The sequence below is a fragment of the Jaculus jaculus genome, unplaced genomic scaffold, assembly GCF_020740685.1.
Source record: "Jaculus jaculus isolate mJacJac1 unplaced genomic scaffold, mJacJac1.mat.Y.cur mat_scaffold_56_1_539194_arrow_ctg1, whole genome shotgun sequence".
NCBI classification, from domain to species: Eukaryota; Metazoa; Chordata; class Mammalia; order Rodentia; family Dipodidae; genus Jaculus; species Jaculus jaculus.
In genome coordinates, this window is record NW_025423504.1 from 432,086 (window position 1) to 456,764 (window position 24,679).

Below are 24,679 nucleotides of genomic sequence, written 5' to 3' on the forward strand. Positions count from 1 at the left end.
GAGCCTCAAACCGGGGTCCTTAGGCTTCACAGGCAAGCGCTTAACCGCTAAACCATCTCTCCAGCCCTATAGTTTCTTTTTTATTTTAATTTTTTGTTTATTTTTATCTATTTATTTGACAGTGACAGACAGGGAGAGAAACAGGAGAGAGAAAGAGTGCGCGAATTGGCATGCCAGGGCCTCTAGCCACTGCAAATGAACTCCAGACACATGTGCCCCCTTATGCATCTGGCTAACATAGGTCCTGGGAAATAGAGCCTCAAACCTGGGTCCTTAGGCTTCACAGGCAAGCACACAACCACTAAACCATCTTTCCAGCCCTATAGTTTCTTTATGTTAAAGCCTATTAATTCTTCTTGGACACTCCAGAGAAGGTCCTGAGGAATATATTGAAACCCATTAGCAGCTATAATGGCAGTATTTATAAACTCACTGGTGAGTGAGCTATGTGCTGACATGTAAGCTCCAAGATACCAGGAAATTCAGTACTCTTTATGGCTTGAGAGTGCCTGAGATATAAGACTCTGATGAATTAATGCAGGAATGAAACGTGGACTGTTTGCCATTTTGAACTCTTGGTGGTTTTAATAGAGTGGTCTGAGTTTTATCCATTCCTCTGAATGTCCTTGACTTGGTCCGTGTCCTTCTAAATGAAACACTGTGTGGCTAGAAATAATATATGTGTAAAGATGTCTGCCACACAGATGTACTGATACATGACACTTTTGCCTTTTGTTTTTAAGGAGGATGGCAGACATAATACAGGTTTTGAAGAAGGACAAATCTTGAGTTTTAAGTGACTCATCAATTCTTTGGGTTGCCTTTATTTTTACAGTAGGGGGATCAAAGACAGGGCCTCCAGCATGCAAGGAAACCACACTACCACTGAACTACATCCCCAGTCTCTCAATTTTTTTCATATGTAATAGAATAAACATCTTAGTATTGGAAGGGTTAAATGAGAAAATGTCTGTAAAAGAACTTAGTACAATCTATTACTGTAATAAATAATTTTACTTTACTTTCTGAAGGTGAGTTTCAAGGCAAATGTATAGAAGTATACAGTATATTCATCAGGAACCTTTGCATGGATAGACATCCATTTTCTTCCCATACACTTTTGTTTTTTTTTTTTTTTTTTACCTTCTCAGTAAGGCCCACATGTCATTCCCTGTGTATAAGTGTACACTTTAATACCCCCTTCATTCTTTTCAAGTTATTCTTCACACTTACAGCTTATAATTCCCTATCACACTGTACAGGATGGCCCTGTGTAGTGGCAGTCATGATTACATTTACAGTGGAATTTACGACCTTCCTAGCCTGCCATGCATTCCCACTGCTTTTTTGGGGGGGTTTTCTCCTCCTTGAACCAACTTGTTTTTCATTCCTTACCTCTTACACACCAAATCTGAAGCTCTTTTCATGGCCTCTTCAGCTCCAATTCTTTTTTCTCCACAGTATTTATAAAGTATATACCATGGAGTCCAAATGGCTTCCCAAAGCTCAGGGCAATGCCCTGACCAGACAGGCCAAACTAAAGCTTTCATGTTTGAACAGTGCACTGGTTCTGAGAAAAATTCTCACACAGTAAAGAAAAATTTCCTCACAATTATCTCTATACAGTCCTGATGTAGAACTATTTATCACATAACTTACTCTATTTTATATTAAGCTTTCTCTTTTTCTTCCAAATGTGACCTTCTTAACATTTTGTGCTTGCTCTGTTCTAAAGAAAGATTAATTACAGGAGTTGGGAAGATAGCTCAGTGGTTAAAGGTGCTTGCTTGCAAAGCCAGAGGGCCTGATATTGATTCTCCACTACACATGTAAAGTAAGATACATAAAGTGACTCATTTAACTGGAGTTCCTTTGCATCAACAAGAGGCCCTGGCAAACCCATGTTCTGTCTCTCTCTCTCTGTTTAATAAATGAAGTATTTTGTTGAAAAAGAAAGACTAATTCCATATCATATACACTTTTTTTTTCAATAGAGCTATTCTAGATGTTTCCTCATGCAGACATGCTTTCTGAGCTTCACTTCTAGCCAGAGTGGAAAGGCCATGCTGTCTTATCTCTAGCTGCAAAGGAAGGAAGGGCAGATGTGGGAGGCCAGTTTCTCCCTTTTCCATGCCCTTACCATTCCTTTATTTTCTTTCATCATTACTGGTTTTTTTTTTTTTTTCTGTATTCTGTCTCCAGCTCCAAAGAAGGTATTGATTTCCAAAGCTCAGTAATTTGAGGACCTCCTTCATGTTATTACTTACTTACCTCCACCTTCCCCATCCGAATTCCACCTGTAATACTTGGGATCACTTTTCCATCTAAAAAAAAATTAAGACTCCCTATTAATAAATTGCACTGCTTTAAATTATAAAAGAAATCCTTGACAAAACTAGAAGTCTCCTTATACACCGAAAAAGTATAGTAAGTGAATTTTAGTTGGGTGTGGCTCCTTGCTTCAGGGCTTGTGCTCAGCTGAGTCTGTTGATAGGTTAAGAATGCTGGAGAGGTGTTGAGGATTTATAGGCCTTAACCTGAAACCTGATCTTTGAAACAGAGGTGGAAAATGAACACAGAAGAAAGCAGCTCCCTCATTTATTTGTTGATCCTATGGCTACATGTACATGTTGTGAAACACTGCTTAGAATTTTAGATTCATAAAAATATGTTTGTGAGGGTTTTTTTGTTTATTTTTATTTATTTATTTGAGAGTGACAGACAGAGAAAGAGGCAGTTAGAGAGAGAGTGGGCGCGCCAGGGCCTCCAGCCACTGCATACGAACTCCAGACGCGTGCGCCCCCTTGTGCATCTGGCTAACCTGGGTCCTGGGGAATTGAGCCTTGAACCGGGGTTCTTAGGCTTCACAGGCAAGCGCTTAACCGCTAAGCCTTCTCTCCAGCCCATTTGTATTTTTAATATTCTGATTGGTTTAATCCTGTTTCTTTCAATAACTTATAACTGCTCACTTTTCTCCTTATTGGATCAGCCACCAGAGAATGCTTCTGGTGTAGGATTCATTTCTGTGCATGGCAGAATGGGATTAGCTATAGGATTTAAGACTGTATTGGGTTCAAACCTTGCCTCGTTTCCATTTTCCCAAAGAGACTCGGGAATTGGCTGACTGACCATGGTCATGGGGAAGTGGTCCTTCCAGTCAGGTAAGAGCTACTCAGTCCCCATGAGGCTTCTGAAAGCTTGAAGGCGGGTCTCCAGCCAGACATCTCTGGGGCAGTGTGTTGACCAAGGTTGCCATGGCAATTGTTCATTGTCCACGCCTACCTCGATGACGTCAGTGTTTAATGACCAATGGGAACGCAGCCTGGCTCCACGCTCCGCCTCAGCAACCCAGAGAGGTTCTTGCAGCATTGGAGGCCCAGTCATGCCCAGGGGCAGGTGCGCTGATGGACTGCCACCTTCCAGCCAAGATGTTCCAGATGCTGAGCAGCGGCCCTTGAGGATGACCCTTTCTTCTCGTGAGTGCCAAGCTGGAGGATTGTGGGGGCGGAGTGTGGGAGTTAGGGCTGGGAGGAGAGGAGGATTTGAGGAGCACGGGGTGAGGAGATGAGGCATTGAGGTGAGCAGAGGAGGACTTGGGAGCATGGAATGAGGAGAGGAAGACCTGGGAGCATCGCGTCAGTGGGGAAGGACTTGGGAGCACCACGTGAGGAGAGGAGCACTTGGGAGGAAAGGTGAGGGAGGAGGATTTAGGACCACCAGGTGAGGGAAGGAGTACTTGTAGCCCCAGGTGAGGAGAGGAGGTGAACATGGAGTTCGAGGTGGGCACTTGGGCTCCCTGCGGGCAGCAGCCTGGCATCTGTGTCCCTAGTCCCTGTGGCAGCCACAGGCTTTGCAGGTGGTGGTCACTGCTGTGCTTGTGGCACCAGAGAGAAATAGGTTCTGCAGATCCCATCCATGGCCGCTTTGATTACAAGCTAGCAGTAGCTTTAAAGAGTGACCATCAGTGTGGCAGCATTCCTCTCCACGGTTTTCTAGTGTGGCCATTGTTGCAGAGAGATGGAGCACCACTGATCTGCAAAGTTGCCATGGTGAAATGTTTGTCCCTTTGCCCTTGTGAATAAGTCTGGTCTTGTTTGAATAACCCTGGTTCTAGCTACACACAAGAGGAACAGGGACACAGAGGCGGGTGGCACATTTGACATCTCCAGCAATAATTGCCATCACCCGGTAAATGGTTCCCATGAAATAAGGACTTTCAAGAAACCAAATTCACCATTATCTAGTTTTCTGGGAGTGTCTGTTTGCTATGTAACCCTGGCTAGCCTAGACTTGCTCCAGCCTCAGCCTCCTGAGTGCTGGGGTAACAGGTGTGAGCCATTGCGCCTTGTAGCACTATATAAACTGATAGCTTATTTCATCAAATCTGTATGATGGATATGTTAGGATTCCTTTTTTTTGTACAATTGTTTTAGTCAGTTTGAAGTTTGAATCGGTGTCCAAATTTACTTTGATCACTTAAGTTTTCTATATTGCATGGAGACAATTTTATATAAGGATGAAAAGTTACATTTTAGTACTCAAATTCCTTTAATATTTTGTTTTTAAAGAATGATGTTTAATATGCTTACATGTATTGGTACTAATTTAAAACAAAAATCTCAGAAATGATAATGAATACAAAGATAAGATAATTAATATTTCCCCTAAAGGTTATTCATTATATGTAACAGGTATATGGACTTGAGAAAATTTTATCAACACATTTGCTTCTTTAGAATTTTGAGAATATTTGCGCTTGATATTACCTCAGCATATTTAAATGTTTAAATAAAAAAAAAATATTTGTACCAGGTGTGGTGGTGCATGCCTTTAATCCCAGCATTTGAGAGGCAGAGGTAGGAGGATTACCTTGACTTCAAGGTCGCCCTGAGACTCCACAGTGAATTCCAGGTCAGCCTGGGCTAGACAGAGACCCTACCTCAAAAAATCAAAAAAAAAAATTGTATTTGTTTTTCCTTTGTTTAAAAGCCTCAGAATGGAGATTACGTATACTCACAGCTGTCACACTGGTTTGTGTGTGTGTGTGAGACATCAGTAGAGTGGGTAACCCTTAGGATTATGATGTAATATTTTTTTTTTTTTAAATTTAATTTATTAGTTTTCTTTTCAGTAAATACAGGCAGTTTGGTACCATTGTTTAGGCTCATCTGTGATCTACCCCCTCCCATTAGACCCTCCTTATTATTGAAAATGGGTCGTGCATTGTGGAGTTAGCCCCCAGTTATTAGTATGATAAATGTCTCTGAAAAGCATGACCCAACATGTAACTCTGACATTCTTTCCGCCCCCTCTTCCGCAAGATTTCCCTGAGCCATGTTGGGTTCATTTTTGGTCTGCTTCAGTGCTGAGGTGTTGGGGGCCTCTGAGGCTCTGGCTCTCTGATTTGGTAGGAGTTGATTTTTCTCTGCATTGATCTCCTTCCCCTTTGTGCTGGTATCCAGTTCACAGGAAAACATCACCCTTGCTTATTTCGCCAGTTGTCCTTAGTTTCAGTTGGGCCCCTTCTGAGGTATGTTGGGGCAGCTCTCTTCTTAGGATCTGCATCTATCTGGAAAAGAGAAGCAGATTCTCCAACGGAGAGTGAGTTAGCACCCAGAAAATTGAGATAACACTTACTTTTTTGATAGACAGTTTGATAGGTGTAGGCCCTCTTATACCCCGTGATTGATGGTAGCTTGATATTGTAGAGTGGGCTTGTGTTTGGGTATGGTTCTGACTTGTTTCCCAGCTCCAGCTAAGGGTCTAGTATATTTTTGAGTTGTATTCTTGCCTGGTTATGGCAAAAGAAGCAACATCATACATAAACATACAATTTAATCTATAATTGGTATCTTCTGGTCGTTATCTATCTAGCAGAAGCATAATTTAAGCCATTGGTCAACACATTCTGAGCAAAGGCAAGAACTCAGAATTTAGGTACAGAAATATTAACAGACTGGAGCAGGAAGCACACACCCAAAATCACTTTTTCCCATGTGTAGGATGGAAGAGAGCACGGGTTGCACTTAGTCTGTCCACAGTCATTTTTGTAGCTTTAAGATACAAGCAGTGATTACAATAAAAATAAAATACAATTAAGCTACATTTATAAAACTGACTCATGCTTGTAGTTTCTTTTTCCCACAATTTATTATACACAGAGTAACCCACTTGGAGGCAAATGAGGAAGAAAATGTGAATAGTGGTGAGCTAGTGTCCGTGGTCTGTCTTGTAGTTGACTAACAAATGACAGTGTATGTTGATTTTAGCATTGTCTAAGTAGAACACCACTATTTTCTAAAAATCTCATTGTTTCATAATCAAAGACAGTAGGAGTATATAGTACTTACTAATTATCCAAAGGTAGGCAGAAAAAAATATATATATACATACACACAAACTTCATAAGATACAAGCAGTGATTACAATAAAAATAAAATAAAATTAACCTACATTTATAAAACTGATTAATGTTTGTAATTACTTTTTCTTTCCACAATTTATTATATAATTATTTCCACAATTATACCCACTTGGGGATAAATGAGGAAGAAAATGTGAATAGTGGTGAGCTAGTGTCCATGGTCTGTCTTGTAGTTGACTAACAAATGACAACATATGGTGATTTTTGAATTTTCTAAGTAGAATACTACTATTTTCTAAAAATCTCATTGTTTCATCATCAAAGACAGTAGAAGTATATAGTACTTACTAATTATCCAAATGTAGGCAGAAAAAAAAATATATATGCATGCATGCATGCATACATACATACATACATACATACATACATACATACATACAAACTTCCTGGATATAAAATTAGAATCATTATTTTGAGACTAGTAAAAATTTACTGTTATATTGTTAAATGCTGAAAAGGTTTGAATTAGAGTAAAATTAAAATCTAAGCTTTTGAATTAAATTTTCAGTTTCAAGGTTTACCTACTCACCTACTCATACAGTGTATCTTAAAAGTGATATTTTAAAGTTTGAACTTTTATATTGTATATATTAGATTTAAAAATTATGTCTCAGAGCTGAATTTTCAGTGAACAGTATATTCAGGTATATTTTCTTAATCATTTTGTATCTTGACTGAAATAAAAAAATTAAATCTGGCACTTCCTCACATTTAATTTTCTCTTAAGAATATTAATTTTTTCTCCAACTTGTACTTGATTAAGAATAAGATTATAGGTTGTCAACAAAAATTTTTAGATAGGAAATAAGAAAAGTACAGGATTTTTACGGTGAAGGAGATTTTCACAGGTAAATTAATGAGGTGAAATATTTTGGGCATCTATTTATACCCTAAAATAATGATTATTTACAAAAAGTTTAGGTATACTGGGCATAATTTAGAATATTCTGCTTGGCACTGAAACATGACCTGTGAGTTTTCTGAGGCACTAAAATGAAATTGAGATCATGCAAATCTATAAAGAATAGCTGTGTTGTATAACTTACCAGCTAATAGCAAACAAGGGCTCAGAACCAGGCTGGCAAATCTAGCAGCCTTTTTTTCCATTATATATATTCGGGTACAAGGTCTTACTCTGTAGATGACTTGCCCGGAAGTTGTGTTTCTACTGTTTCAGCCTCCTAAGTTGTTAGATTATACATGGGCACAATCATGGTCAGATTTAGCTTTCTTTATAAAAATTTATTACTATTATATTTTCCTTAAGCCATGCAACACTTCATGTGTTATATGCTTTTAGTCAGTGGACCCTGTAAATAATCTCATCTTCTTGCAACTAACAAGAACTAAAACTTACTTATCTATAATCTCTGTTTTAAAAATGTGGGGTCCTAGAGAGAAGGATGAGTTGATAAAGTGCATTTTGTATAAGCAGAAGTACCTGAGTTCAGATCCTCAGGCCCATGTAAACTCATGCTGTAGTGTGAGCATTTGCAATCCAAGTGTGTGGTAGGGAGAAAGAGACAGGAGAAGTATCTAGAAGCTTGAGGGCCAGCTAAACTTGTAAATGCAGTGGCAAACAACAAGAGCAATGCTCAATACCATATGAAGAATGAGAACCCAGAAAGTGAAGTTGTCCTCTGACCTCCACACCTGCACCATGAAACACACATACACACACACACACACACACACACACACACACACACACCTTTTTATTTGCAAATTTTTATTTAGTTTTCACTTTAAAAGTAGTTGCAGTTACTCATGGATATTGACCTACCCACTTACTGACTTGGAAATGAGTATATTCCATGTGCAATGCGTGAATTGACTGGTTTCATGATTGAGCATTGTCTCATGGCAGGAAAGAAACAAAAATCACTCTGTTAGAAAGCCCTGTAAACAGTGTTGAAGGCTTTTTTTAGCGTTTGTTCCAGGTATGCATTGTGTTGCAGGTCTTTACCAAGAAAACATAGTATCTTTATGAGTAGTACACCATACACAACTCACATTCTAATTCAAAAAAAACTGTAAAAATAAAAAAAAAGATTCAAAATTCTAGGTTTTTGATTTAAAAGGTCTCATTTTATGTTAAAGAATCTCAATAGCTAATGTGCATTTTAGTGCCTAGTATAATTTTATCAGAAACATTTTAATATAGAAGTTTGTTGTAAGTGAACTTTGCAGATTTCAACATAATATCAAATGGAATAAGGTTCTATACATCTTTTTAAAGTAATTTATTTATTTTGTTTATTTATTTCACAGAGAAAGGGGGAGGTAGAGATGGAGAGAAAAGAGAGGAGGTGGGCATGCCAGGGCCTCCCGCCACTGCAAAGGAACTCCAGATGCACGTGCCCCCTTGTGCATCTGGATAACGTGGGTCCTGGGGAATTGATCCTCGGTTCTTTGGCTTTGCAGGCAAATGTCTTAACCACTAAGCCATCCCTCCAGCCTTATGGATCTTATATTGAAAGAATTTCTCAAGTACACCCTTCATTTGAAGCATTACTTGGTTCTTTCTTGGATAAACTTACAAGGCAAGGGACACAAACTTACTATGGCAGAACTGTTGGTCAATTGGTATCATTTAACTTCATGAATGAATGTTCCTAGTTCCATCAACAGTATTATCATTGTCTATGAGAAAGGAGGGCATTGCTCATGTGATAGTGGGCATGGGTATTGTCCAATTATGCTGGCATCAAGAGATTCTTCTGCTCCATTGTAAGTGGTTGTTTTTAGATGATAGAAAAGGGGAATTCTTTTTTTAAATATTTTTTGTTCATTTTTTATTTATTTATTTGAGAGTGACAGACACAGAGAGAAAGACAGATAGAGGGAGAGAGAGAGAATGGGCGAGCCAGGGCTTCCAGCCATTGCAAACGAACTCCAGACGTGTGCGCCTCCTTGTGCATCTGGCTAACGTGGGACCTGGGGAACCGAGCCTTGAACCAGGGTCCTTAGGCTTTACAGGCAAGCGCTTAACCGCTAAGCCATCTCTCCAGCCTGTGAAAAGGGGAATTCTTTACGGAAACAGTTGCAAGATTTTTTTATGTTTCTACTATAGATAGAGACAACCCCATGGATTCTGTTTCTAATTTGTAGAAGCCCTGACTCCTATTCTCATGATCCTTTTCTGCATGTTATATTAATTTAATTGTGCATTGAAACTTGGATTAGTCAATTCTTTGGAGGTACTGGAAACAAGCCCAAGGCCTCAACCATACTAAACCTCTACCACTGAACCTTATCTTCATCCCCTTATGTACTTTGTTAATGGAGCAGTCATTGAAGTGAGGGACCTTTCTTTATGTTGTTGAGAACTTCTGGCAGAACTTTTAGCATGTCTGCATATAGTAGAAACAGGAATTCTGTGGGGAATGAGACTGTCATGTCAGTGATCATAAGCTTTGTAGTAAAGAATAAAGTATTTTTTTTTACTTAGAGTCACGAATGTTTATGTTTATACAAACTAATGAAAGTTATAACATGCAAAATATGTTTATACATTGAGTCTTAAAACAGGAAGATATTCTCTGAAAGGAGAGAATTAAAGTTACAAGTTTTAAAAGTAAAAAAAAAAAACATACACTTTGTGTTCAAAAATTAAGTGTTGGCATTTACATCTACACACACACACACACACACACACACACTTACTTTCTCTGGGAAGAAGGCAATGATGTTTATCTTGTGATAAATTCTGTAGGTAAATTATACGGAGTTGAAAGTACAGTTGAGACAAAACTTCATTCAGTTTGGTTGTGATTTGGTTCATGAATTTTTTTTTTAATTTAATTTATTAGTTTTCATTTCAGTGAATACAGGCAGTTTGGTACCATTATTTAGGCTCATCTGTGATCTACCCCCTCCCATTAGACCCTCCTTGTTAATGAAAATGGGTTGTGCATTGTGGAGTTAGCCCCCAGTTATTAGTATGATAAATGTCTCTGCAAATCATGACCCAACATGTAACTCTGACATTCTTTCCGCCCCCTCTTCCGCAAGACTTCCCTGAGCCATGTTGGGTTCATTTTTGGTCTGCTTCAGTGCTGAGGTGTTGGGGGCCTCTGAGGCTTTGGCTCTCTGATTTGGTAGGAGTTGATTTTTCTCTGCGTTGATCTCCTTCCCCTTTGTGCTGGTATCTGGTTCACAGGAAAACATCACCCTTGCTTATTTCGCCAGTTGTCCTTAGTTTCAGTCGGGCCCCTTTTGAGGTATGTTGGGGCAGCTCTCTTCTTGGGATCTGCATCTATCTGGAAAAGAGAAGCAGATTCTCCAACGGAGAGTAAGTCAGCACCCGGAAAATTGAGATAACACTTACTTTTTTGATAGACAGTTTGATAGGTGTAGGCCCTCTTATACCCCGTGATTGATGGTAGCTTGATATTGTAGAGTGGGCTTGTGTTTGGGTATGGTTCTGACTTGTTTCCCAGCTCCAGCTATGGGTCTAGTACCACTGAGTGGATCAGTTAGCCAAATCAAGAGCAATTGATTCCTCACCATGGGTGTGTACCACTATTGCACTTGTGTGGGCACCACATCCGGTTATTTGTTGCTAATTAGGTTAAACAATGTGTTGCTTGGACAGATCTTGGTCATTTCCCCCAGTCGCCTATATAGCGCCTTGTGGCACTAGACACGCTGACTGTCTGGGGACTGACTCTCTCCTGGCTTCCAGCCATGTCATTCCATTTTACGCGTCAGCTGTGTATGGAGTCTTCAGCAATAGGGTCTTGTCACTGGCCTTTGGTGGGTCATCAAGTACTCTGACAGAAGTCTGTCATTGTTTTGGGAAACCTTGTAGGTTTCTCTGATCAAAAGCTCATTGTGGATGGTAGGCCCAAGCTGGAGGTGGGGGTTACAGGTCAGTGTCCACTAAGAAATTGAGGAAAAAGATAACTAATATACAAGAGTTAGAGAGGAGAGAGATAGAGGGGAGAGGGGGAGAGGGAGGGAGGGAAGATGTAGGAGATTTAGGTCAGTCTTGATCCTACCCTCTCCAGTGTCTTGTGGTTCAGGTGTTTCCTGTAAGGGTCTAGTGAAGGTTCAGCCATTTGGTCTGTCTTTTAGGAAGTAGAATTTTATGGTACCATTGCCCTTTGGGTCCGAATTACTGTTTTCCACCCTTTGATTCCCTCCCCTCCCTCCCATCCATCTTATTGTCTAGTCCATGAGGTGCTTGCTGGGTATGTAAGGCATCTTGGGCAGATTCAGTTTAGGTGTTGCAGATGAGTGAGACTATGTGTCGATTTTTTTTCTGTGATTGGGTAAGTTCGCTGAGAATGATCTGTTCCAGGTTCAACCATTTTTCCTCAAATTTCTTTATGTCATTTTTTCTTACTGCTGTATAGAATTCCATTGTGTAGATATACCACATCTTTGTTATCCATTCTTCTAATGATGGACATCTGGGTTGATTCCAGCTTTTAGCTATTACGAATTGAGCTGCTACAAACATGGTTGAGCAAATCTCTCTGGCTTTTGGTTTGAAGGTTTTAGGGTACATGCCCAGTAATGGTATAACTGGGTCTGTTGGTATTTCTATAGTCAGCTTTTTCAGGAGTCTCCATATTGCTTTCCAAAGTGGTTGTACCATCCTGCATTCCCACCAACAGTGAATGAGTGTCCCTGCTTCTCCACAACCTCACCAGCATTTATTTTCATTTGACCTTTTGATGCTGGCCATCCTTATTGGGGTAAGGTGGAATCTCATAGTTGTTTTAATTTGCATTTCTCTGATGATTAGGGATGATGAACATTTTCTTAGGTGTGTGTTTGCCATTTGTATCTCTTCCTCTGTGAATTGCCTGTTTAACTCTGTGCCCCATTTTGTGAGTGGGGTATTTGTCTTCTTATTGTTTAGACTTTTCAGTTCTATTTAAATTCTAGAGATAAGGCCTCTATCAGTTGGATAACCTGCAAATATTTTATCCCATTCTGTGGGCATTCTATTGGCTTTGCTTATTATATGTTTGTCTGTAAAGAAACTCTTCAACTTCATATGATCCCAATGGTTGAGTGACTGTTTAAGAACGTGAGCCACTGGGGTTTTATTCAGGAAGTCTTTTTCCATTCGTATTCATAGAAAGTACTTCCTAAATTTTCTTCCAGTAATTTTCGGTTTTCTGGTCTTATGTTGAGGTCTTTGATCCATTGGGATTTGAGTGTTGTGCATGGAGAAATGTGTGGATCAACTTTTAGTTTCCTGCATGTGGTTATCCAGTTTGTCCAGCACCATTTGTTGAAGATGCTATCTTTTTTCCAGTCTATATTGTTTGGGCCTTTGTCAAATATCAAGTAGCTATAGTTGCTTGGCCCAAAATCCGGGTCCTCAAGTCTATTCCATTGGTCTATACTCCTGTTTTTATGCCAGTACCATGCTGTTTTTATTATTATGGCTTTGTAGTATACCTTTATATCGGGTATGGTGATGCCACCAGAGGTATTTCTTTTGCTGAGGATATGTCTGGATATGCGAGGCCTTCTGCCTTTCCATATGAAATTTGAGATCATTTTTTCTATCTCTGTGAAGAACACTGTAGGGATTTTAATTGGAATTGCGTTAAATCTATATATTGCCTTTGGTAGGATTGTCATCTTCACAATGTTAATTCTGCCTATCCAGGAGCATGGGAGGTCTTTCCATCGTTTCAAGTCCTCCTCAATTTCTTTTTTGAGAGTTTTTATATTTTCTTTGTATAGATCTTTTACTTCCTAGGTTAACGTTATTCCAAGGTATTTTATTTTTTTTGTTGCTATTGAAAATGGCACTATGTCCTTTATTTCTTTTTCTGTGTCTTTGTCACTTGCATACAGAAATGCTTCTGATTTTTGTGCATTGATTTTGTATCCTGCTACTTTGCTATAGGAGTTAATCACCTTCAGGAGTTTTGGGATGGAGTCTCTCGGGTCTCTTACATATACAATCATGTCATCGGCGAATAGCGCTAACTTTACTTCTTCCTTTCCAAATTGTATCCCTTTTATTTCCTTTTCCTGCCTTATTGCTTGGGCTAGGACTTCCAGAACTATATTGAAAAGCAGAGGTGAGAGAGGACATCCCTGTCTTGTTCCTGGTTCATGAATTTTTGAGAGAAGATGAAGTAGCCACTAAAATAGTGAGTAAAAGTAACGTCTTCCTGACATAATTGAATATGCACCCTCATAAAATCAACCTGAAAGTTACAGAATGTTTTATTAAAAAATAAAGCAATTTAATATTTGGTGTATTTTTTTTCTAATTTCCATGTATTAAAACTTTCCTCAAGGTACTACAGCAACTTAAGAGCCACAGACGGAGAGGCACTGCCCTCCCCTTACAATCACTGACTGACGCTGCCACATCTCATAACCTGCAAACCTAGTTGGGACACCAGAAATCCCACTGAGGAGGGCCCACAGCAGAAGGGGGACAGGGAGGCGGGAAATGATGGTACTGATTTGTAATATGTCCATAAAACATTGTACTAATTTTTTTTTTAATTTTTATTTATTTATTTGAGAGCGACAGACACAGAGAGAAAGACAGATAGAGGGAGAGAGAGAGAATGGGCGCGCCAGGGCTTCCAGCCGCTGCAAACGAACTCCAGATGCGTGCGCCCCCTTGTGCATCTGGCTAACGTGGGACCTGGGGAACCAAGCCTCGAACCGGGGTCCTTAGGCTTCACAGGCAAGCGCTTAACTGCTAAGCCATCTCTCCAGCCCCCAACACTTAATTTTTTTTTTTAAATTTTTATTAACATTTTCCATGATTATAAAATATATCCCATGGTGATTCCCTCCCTCCCCACCCCCACACTTTCCCGTTTGAAATTCCATTCTCAATCATATTACATCCCCATTACAATCATTGTAATTACATATATACAATATCAACCTATTAAGTATCCTCCTCCCTTCCTTTCTCCACCCTTTATGTCTCCTTTTCAACTTACAAAAATATGGAACGCTTCACGAATTTGGTTGTCATCCTTGCGCAGGGGCCATGCTAATCTTCTCTGTATTGTTCCAATTTTAGTATATGTGCTGCCGAAGCGAGCACCCAACACTTAATTTTTAAACACAAAGTGTATGTTTCTTTTTTTTACTTTTAAAACTTGTAACTTTAATTCTCTCCTTTCAGAGAATATCTTCCTGTTTTAAGACTCAATGTATAAACATATTTTGCATGTTATAACTTTCATTAGTTTGTATAAACATAAACATTCGTGACTCTAAGTAAAAAAAATACTTTATTCCTTACTACATCAAGCTTATGATCACTGACATGACAGTCTCATTCCCCACAGAATTCCTGTTTCTACTATATGCAGACATGCTAAAAGTTCTGCCAGAAGATCTCAACAACATAAAGAAAGGTCTTAAAACAGTCTTAAAACAGGAGTCTTAAAACAGGAAGATATTCTCTGAAAGGAGAGAATTAAAGTTACAAGTTTTAAAAGTAAAAAAAAGAAACATACACTTTGTGTTTAAAAATTAAGTGTTGGGTGCTCGCTTCGGCAGCACATATACTAAAATTGGAATGATACAGAGAAGATTAGCATGGCCCCTGCGCAAGGATGACAACCAAATTCGTGAAGCGTTCCATATTTTTGTAAGTTGAAAAGGAGACATAAAGGGTGGAGAAAGGAAGGGAGGAGGATACTTAATAGGTTGATATTGTATATATGTAATTACAATGATTGTAATGGGGATGTAATATGATTGAGAATGGAATTTCAAACGGGAAAGTGTGGGGGTGGGGAGGGAGGGAATTACCATGGGATATATTTTATAATCATGGAAAATGTTAATAAAAATTTAAAAAAAAAAATTAAGTGTTGGGGGCTGGAGAGATGGCTTAGCGGTTAAGCGCTTGCCTGTGAAGCCTAAGGACCCCGGTTCGAGGCTTGGTTCCCCAGGTCCCACGTTAGCCAGATGCACAAGGGGGCGCACGCATCTGGAGTTCGTTTGCAGCGGCTGGAAGCCCTGGCGCGCCCATTCTCTCTCTCTCCCTCTATCTGTCTTTCTCTCTGTGTCTGTCGCTCTCAAATAAATAAATAAAAATTTAAAAAAAATTAGTACAATGTTTTATGGACATATTACATATCAGTACCATCATTTCCCGCCTCCCTGTCCCCATTCTGCTGTGGGCCCTCCTCAGTGGGATTTCTGGTGTCCCAACTAGGTTTGCAGGTTATGAGATGTGGCAGCGTCAGTCAGTGATTGTAAGGGGAGGGCAGTGCCTCTCCGTCTGTGGCTCTTAAGTTGCTGTAGTACCTTGAGGAAAGTTTTAATACATGGAAATTAGAAAAAAAATACACCAAATATTAAATTGCTTTATTTTTTAATAAAACATTCTGTAACTTTCAGGTTGATTTTATGAGGGTGCATATTCAATTATGTCAGGAAGACGTTACTTTTACTCACTATTTTAGTGGCTACTTCATCTTCTCTCAAAAATTCATGAACCAGGAACAAGACAGGGATGTCCTCTCTCACCTCTGCTTTTCAATATAGTTCTGGAAGTCCTAGCCCAAGCAATAAGGCAGGAAAAGGAAATAAAAGGGATACAATTTGGAAAGGAAGAAGTAAAGTTAGCGCTATTCGCCGATGACATGATTGTATATGTAAGAGACCCGAGAGACTCCATCCCAAAACTCCTGAAGGTGATTAACTCCTATAGCAAAGTAGCAGGATACAAAATCAATGCACAAAAATCAGAAGCATTTCTGTATGCAAGTGACAAAGACACAGAAAAAGAAATAAAGGACATAGTGCCATTTTCAATAGCAACAAAAAAAATAAAATACCTTGGAATAACGTTAACCTAGGAAGTAAAAGATCTATACAAAGAAAATATAAAAACTCTCAAAAAAGAAATTGAGGAGGACTTGAAACGATGGAAAGACCTCCCATGCTCCTGGATAGGCAGAATTAACATTGTGAAGATGACAATCCTACCAAAGGCAATATATAGATTTAACGCAATTCCAATTAAAATCCCTACAGTGTTCTTCACAGAGATAGAAAAAATGATCTCAAATTTCATATGGAAAGGCAGAAGGCCTCGCATATCCAGACATATCCTCAGCAAAAGAAATACCTCTGGTGGCATCACCATACCCGATATAAAGGTATACTACAAAGCCATAATAATAAAAACAGCATGGTACTGGCATAAAAACAGGAGTATAGACCAATGGAATAGACTTGAGGACCCGGATTTTGGGCCAAGCAACTATAGCTACTTGATATTTGACAAAGGCCCAAACAATATAGACTGGAAAAAAGATAGCATCTTCAACAAATGGTGCTGGACAAACTGGATAACCACATGCAGGAAACTAAAACTTGATCCACACATTTCACCATGCACAACACTCAAATCCAAATGGATCAAAGACCTCAACATAAGACCAGAAACTCGAAAACTACTGGAAGAAAATTTAGGAAGTACTTTCTATGATATAGGAATGGAAAAAGACTTCCTGAATAAAACCCCAGTGGCTCAAGTTCTTAAACAGTCACTCAACCATTGGGATCATATGAAGCTGAAGAGTTTCTTTACAGACAAGCATATAATAAGCAAAGCCAATAGAATACCCACAGAATGGGAGAAAATATTTGCAGGTTATCCAACTGATAGAGGCCTTATCTCTAGAATTTACAAAGAACTCAAAAGTCTAAACAATAAGAAGACAAATACCCCACTCACAAAATGGGGCACAGAGTTAAACAGGCAATTCACAGAGGAAGAGATACAAATGGCAAACACACACCTAAGAAAATGTTCATCATCCCTAATCATCAGAGAAATGCAAATTAAAACAACTATGAGATTCCACCTTACCCCAATAAGGATGGCCAGCATCAAAAGGTCAAATGAAAATAAATGCTGGTGAGGTTGTGGAGAAGCAGGGACACTCATTCACTGTTGGTGGGAATGCAGGATGGTACAACCACTTTGGAAAGCAATATGGAGACTCCTGAAAAAGCTGACTATAGAAATACCAACAGACCCAGTTATACCATTACTGGGCATGTACCCTAAAACCTTCAAACCAAAAGCCAGAGAGATTTGCTCAACCATGTTTGTAGCAGCTCAATTCGTAATAGCTAAAAGCTGGAATCAACCCAGATGTCCATCATTAGAAGAATGGATAACAAAGATGTGGTATATCTACACAATGGAATTCTATACAGCAGTAAGAAAAAACGACATAAAGAAATTTGAGGAAAAATGGTTGAACCTGGAACAGATCATTCTCAGCGAACTTACCCAATCACAGAAAAAAAATCAACACATAGTCTCACTCATCTGCAACACCTAACCTGAATCTGCCCAAGATGCCTCACATACCCAGCAAGCACCTCATGGACTAGACAATAAGATGGATGGGAGGGTGGGGAGGGTATCAAAGGGTGGAAAATAGTAATTCGGACCCAAAGGGCAATGGTACCATAAAATTCTACTTCCTAAAAGACAGACCAAATGGCTGAACCTTCACTAGACCCTTACAGGAAACCCCTGAATCACAAGACACTGGAAAGGGTAGGATCAAGACGGACCTAAATCTCCTACATCTTCCCTCCCTCCCTCTCCCCCTCACCCCTCTATCTCTCTCCTCTCTAACTCTTGCATATTAGTTATCTTTTTCCTCAATTTCTTAGTGGACACTGACCTGTAACCCCCACTTCCAGCTTGGGACTACCATCCACAATGAGCTTTTCATCAGAGAAACCTTCAAGGTTTCCCAAAACAATGACAGACTTCTGTCAGAGTACTTGATGACCCACCAAAGGCCAGTGACAAGACCCTATTGCTGAAGACTCCATACACAGCTGACGCGTAAAATGGAATGACATGGCTGGAAGCCAGGAGAGAGTCAGTCCCCAGACAGTCAGCGTGTCTAGTGCCACAAGGCGCTATATAGGCGACTGGGGGAAATGACCAAGATCTGTCCAAGCAACACATTGTTTAACCTAATTAGCAACAAATAACCGGATGTGGTGCCCACACAAGTGCAATAGTGGTACACACCCATGGTGAGGAATCAATTGCTCTTGATTTGGCTAACTGATCCACTCAGTGGTACTAGACCCATAGCTGGAGCTGGGAAACAAGTCAGAACCATACCCAAACACAAGCCCACTCTACAATATCAAGCTACCATCAATCACGGGGTATAAGAGGGCCTACACCTATCAAACTGTCTATCAAAAAAGTAAGTGTTATCTCAATTTTCCGGGTGCTGACTTACTCTCCGTTGGAGAATCTGCTTCTCTTTTCCAGATAGATGCAGATCCCAAGAAGAGAGCTGCCCCAACATACCTCAAAAGGGGCCCGACTGAAACTAAGGACAACTGGCGAAATAAGCAAGGGTGATGTTTTCCTGTGAACCAGATACCAGCACAAAGGGGAAGGAGATCAACGCAGAGAAAAATCAACTCCTACCAAATCAGAGAGCCAAAGCCTCAGAGGCCCCCAACACCTCAGCACTGAAGCAGACCAAAAATGAACCCAACATGGCTCAGGGAAGTCTTGCGGAAGAGGGGGCGGAAAGAATGTCAGAGTTACATGTTGGGTCATGATTTGCAGAGACATTTATCATACTAATAACTGGGGGCTAACTCCACAATGCACAACCCATTTTCATTAACAAGGAGGGTCTAATGGGAGGGGGTAGATCACAGATGAGCCTAAATAATGGTACCAAACTGCCTGTATTCACTGAAATGAAAACTAATAAATTAAATTAAAAAAAAAATTCATGAACCAAATCACAACCAAACTGAATGAAGTTTTGTCTCAACTGTACTTTCAACTCCGTATAATTTACCTACAGAATTTATCACAAGATAAACATCATTGCCTTCTTCCCAGAGAAAGTAAGTGTGTGTGTGTGTGTGTGTGTGTGTGTGTAGATGTAAATGCCAACACTTAATTTTTGAACACAAAGTGTATGTTTTTTTTTTTTACTTTTAAAACTTGTAACTTTAATTCTCTCCTTTCAGAGAATATCTTCCTGTTTTAAGACTCAATGTATAAACATATTTTGCATGTTATAACTTTCATTAGTTTGTATAAACATAAACATTCGTGACTCTAAGTAAAAAAAAATACTTTATTCTTTACTACAAAGCTTATGATCACTGACATGACAGTCTCATTCCCCACAGAATTCCTGTTTCTACTATATGCAGACATGCTAAAAGTTCTGCCAGAAGTTCTCAACAACATAAAGAAAGGTCCCTCACTTCAATGACTGCTCCATTAACAAAGTACATAAGGGGATGAAGATAAGGTTCAGTGGTAGAGGTTTAGTATGGTTGAGGCCTTGGGCTTGTTTCCAGTACCTCCAAAGAATTGACTAATCCAAGTTTCAATGCACAATTAAATTAATATAACATGCAGAAAAGGATCATGAGAATAGGAGTCAGGGCTTCTACAAATTAGAAACAGAATCCATGGGGTTGTCTCTATCTATAGTAGAAACATAAAAAAATCTTGCAACTGTTTCCGTAAAGAATTCCCCTTTTCACAGGCTGGAGAGATGGCTTAGCGGTTAAGCGCTTGCCTGTAAAGCCTAAGGACCCTGGTTCAAGGCTCGGTTCCCCAGGTCCCACGTTAGCCAGATGCACAAGGAGGCGCACACGTCTGGAGTTCGTTTGCAATGGCTGGAAGCCCTGGCTCGCCCATTCTCTCTCTCTCCCTCTATCTGTCTTTCTCTCTGTGTCTGTCACTCTCAAATAAATAAATAAAAAATGAACAAAAAATATTTAAAAAAAGAATTCCCCTTTTCTATCATCTAAAAACAACCACTTACAATGGAGCAGAAGAATCTCTTGATGCCAGCATAATTGGACAATACCCATGCCCACTATCACATGAGCAATGCCCTCCTTTCTCATAGACAATGATAATACTGTTGATGGAACTAGGAACATTCATTCATGAAGTTAAATGATACCAATTGACCAACAGTTCTGCCATAGTAAGTTTGTGTCCCTTGCCTTGTAAGTTTATCCAAGAAAGAACCAAGTAATGCTTCAAATGAAGGGTGTACTTGAGAAATTCTTTCAATATAAGATCCATAAGGCTGGAGGGATGGCTTAGTGGTTAAGACATTTGCCTGCAAAGCCAAAGAACCGAGGATCAATTCCCCAGGACCCACGTTATCCAGATGCACAAGGGGGCACGTGCATCTGGAGTTCCTTTGCAGTGGCGGGAGGCCCTGGCATGCCCACCTCCTCTCTTTTCTCTCCATCTCTACCTCCCCCTTTCTCTGTGAAATAAATAAACAAAATAAATAAATTACTTTAAAAAGATGTATAGAACCTTATTCCATTTGATATTATGTTGAAATCTGCAAAGTTCACTTACAACAAACTTCTATATTAAAATGTTTCTGATAAAATTATACTAGGCACTAAAATGCACATTAGCTATTGAGATTCTTTAACATAAAATGAGACCTTTTAAATCAAAAACCTAGAATTTTGAATCTTTTTTTTTATTTTTACAGTTTTTTTTGAATTAGAATGTGAGTTGTGTATGGTGTACTACTCATAAAGATACTATGTTTTCTTGGTAAAGACCTGCAACACAATGCATACCTGGAACAAACGCTAAAAAAAGCCTTCAACACTGTTTACAGGGCTTTCTAACAGAGTGATTTTTGTTTCTTTCCTGCCATGAGACAATGCTCAATCATGAAACCAGTCAATTCACGCATTGCACATGGAATATACTCATTTCCAAGTCAGTAAGTGGGTAGGTCAATATCCATGAGTAACTGCAACTACTTTTAAAGTGAAAACTAAATAAAAATTTGCAAATAAAAAGGTGTGTGTGTGTGTGTGTGTGTGTGTGTGTGTGTGTGTATGTGTGTTTCATGGTGCAGGTGTGGAGGTCAGAGGACAACTTCACTTTCTGGGTTCTCATTCTTCATATGGTATTGAGCATTGCTCTTGTTGTTTGCCACTGCATTTACAAGTTTAGCTGGCCCTCAAGCTTCTAGATACTTCTCCTGTCTCTTTCTCCCTACCACACACTTGGATTGCAAATGCTCACACTACAGCATGATTTTACATGGGCCTGAGGATCTGAACTCAGGTACTTCTGCTTATACAAAATGCACTTTATCAACTCATCCTTCTCTCCAGGACCCCACATTTTTAAAACAGAGATTATAGATAAGTAAGTTTTAGTTCTTGTTAGTTGCAAGAAGATGAGATTATTTACAGGGTCCACTGACTAAAAGCATATAACACATGAAGTGTTGCATGGCTTAAGGAAAATATAATAGTAATAAATTTTTATAAAGAAAGCTAAATCTGACCATGATTGTGCCCATGTATAATCTAACAACTTAGGAGGCTGAAACAGTAGAAACACAACTTCCAGGCAAGTCATCTACAGAGTAAGACCTTGTACCCAAATATATATAATGGAAAAAAAGGCTGCTAGATTTGCCAGCCTGGTTCTGAGCCCTTGTTTGCTATTAGCTGGTAAGTTATACAACACAGCTATTCTTTATAGATTTGCATGATCTCAATTTCATTTTAGTGCCTCAGAAAACTCACAGGTCATGTTTCAGTGCCAAGCAGAATATTCTAAATTATGCCCAGTATACCTAAACTTTTTGTAAATAATCATTATTTTAGGGTATAAATAGATGCCCAAAATATTTCACCTCATTAATTTACCTGTGAAAATCTCCTTCACCGTAAAAATCCTGTACTTTTCTTATTTCCTATCTAAAAATTTTTGTTGACAACCTATAATCTTATTCTTAATCAAGTACAAGTTGGAGAAAAAATTAATATTCTTAAGAGAAAATTAAATGTGAGGAAGTGCCAGATTTAATTTTTTTATTTCAGTCAAGATACAAAATGATTAAGAAAATATACCTGAATATACTGTTCACTGAAAATTCAGCTCTGAGACATAATTTTTAAATCTAATATATACAATATAAAAGTTCAAACTTTAAAATATCACTTTTAAGATACACTGTATGAGTAGGTGAGTAGGTAAACCTTGAAACTGAAAATTTAATTCAAAAGCTTAGATTTTAATTTTACTCTAATTCAAACCTTTTCAGCATTTAACAATATAACAGTAAATTTTTACTAGTCTCAAAATAATGATTCTAATTTTATATCCAGGAAGTTTGTATGTATGTATGTATGTATGTATGTATGTATGCATGCATGCATGCATATATATTTTTTTTTCTGCCTACATTTGGATAATTAGTAAGTACTATATACTTCTACTGTCTTTGATGATGAAACAATGAGATTTTTAGAAAATAGTAGTATTCTACTTAGAAAATTCAAAAATCACCATATGTTGTCATTTGTTAGTCAACTACAAGACAGACCATGGACACTAGCTCACCACTATTCACATTTTCTTCCTCATTTATCCCCAAGTGGGTATAATTGTGGAAATAATTATATAATAAATTGTGGAAAGAAAAAGTAATTACAAACATTAATCAGTTTTATAAATGTAGGTTAATTTTATTTTATTTTTATTGTAATCACTGCTTGTATCTTATGAAGTTTGTGTGTATGTATATATATATTTTTTTCTGCCTACCTTTGGATAATTAGTAAGTACTATATACTCCTACTGTCTTTGATTATGAAACAATGAGATTTTTAGAAAATAGTGGTGTTCTACTTAGACAATGCTAAAATCAACATACACTGTCATTTGTTAGTCAACTACAAGACAGACCACGGACACTAGCTCACCACTATTCACATTTTCTTCCTCATTTGCCTCCAAGTGGGTTACTCTGTGTATAATAAATTGTGGGAAAAAGAAACTACAAGCATGAGTCAGTTTTATAAATGTAGCTTAATTGTATTTTATTTTTATTGTAATCACTGCTTGTATCTTAAAGCTACAAAAATGACTGTGGACAGACTAAGTGCAACCCGTGCTCTCTTCCATCCTACACATGGGAAAAAGTGATTTTGGGTGTGTGCTTCCTGCTCCAGTCTGTTAATATTTCTGTACCTAAATTCTGAGTTCTTGCCTTTGCTCAGAATGTGTTGACCAATGGCTTAAATTATGCTTCTGCTAGATAGATAACGACCAGAAGATACCAATTATAGATTAAATTGTATGTTTATGTATGATGTTGCTTCTTTTGCCATAACCAGGCAAGAATACAACTCAAAAATATTACATCATAATCCTAAGGGTTACCCACTCTACTGATGTCTCACACACACACACAAACCAGTGTGACAGCTGTGAGTATACGTAATCTCCATTCTGAGGCTTTTAAACAAAGGAAAAACAAATACAATTTTTTTTTTTGATTTTTTGAGGTAGGGTCTCTGTCTAGCCCAGGCTGACCTGGAATTCACTGTGGAGTCTCAGGGCGACCTTGAAGTCAAGGTAATCCTCCTACCTCTGCCTCTCAAATGCTGGGATTAAAGGCATGCACCACCACACCTGGTACAAATATTTTTTTTTTATTTAAACATTTAAATATGCTGAGGTAATATCAAGCGCAAATATTCTCAAAATTCTAAAGAAGCAAATGTGTTGATAAAATTTTCTCAAGTCCATATACCTGTTACATATAATGAATAACCTTTAGGGGAAATATTAATTATCTTATCTTTGTATTCATTATCATTTCTGAGATTTTTGTTTTAAATTAGTACCAATACATGTAAGCATATTAAACATCATTCTTTAAAAACAAAATATTAAAGGAATTTGAGTACTAAAATGTAACTTTTCATCCTTATATAAAATTGTCTCCATGCAATATAGAAAACTTAAGTGATCAAAGTAAATTTGGACACCGATTCAAACTTCAAACTGACTAAAACAATTGTACAAAAAAAAGGAATCCTAACATATCCATCATACAGATTTGATGAAATAAGCTATCAGTTTATATAGTGCTACAAGGCGCAATGGCTCACACCTGTTACCCCAGCACTCAGGAGGCTGAGGCTGGAGCAAGTCTAGGCTAGCCAGGGTTACATAGCAAACAGACACTCCCAGAAAACTAGATAATGGTGAATTTGGTTTCTTGAAAGTCCTTATTTCATGGGAACCATTTACCGGGTGATGGCAATTATTGCTGGAGATGTCAAATGTGCCACCCGCCTCTGTGTCCCTGTTCCTCTTGTGTGTAGCTAGAACCAGGGTTATTCAAACAAGACCAGACTTATTCACAAGGGCAAAGGGACAAACATTTCACCATGGCAACTTTGCAGATCAGT

At 38.6% G+C, this 24,679-nt stretch overlaps 2 non-coding genes across 2 annotated transcripts; one reads left to right on the forward strand and one right to left on the reverse strand.

Moving 5' to 3' along the window:
• Positions 1-14,367: 14,367 nt before the first annotated feature.
• LOC123457460 lies at positions 14,368-14,474 on the reverse strand. Its single transcript, XR_006635019.1, has one exon. It is a non-coding gene; the product is annotated as a U6 spliceosomal RNA (small nuclear RNA).
• A 445-nt stretch (positions 14,475-14,919) lies between these two features.
• On the forward strand, positions 14,920-15,026 carry LOC123457461. Its single transcript, XR_006635020.1, has one exon. It is a non-coding gene; the product is annotated as a U6 spliceosomal RNA (small nuclear RNA).
• The last annotated feature ends 9,653 nt before the right edge of the window (positions 15,027-24,679 follow it).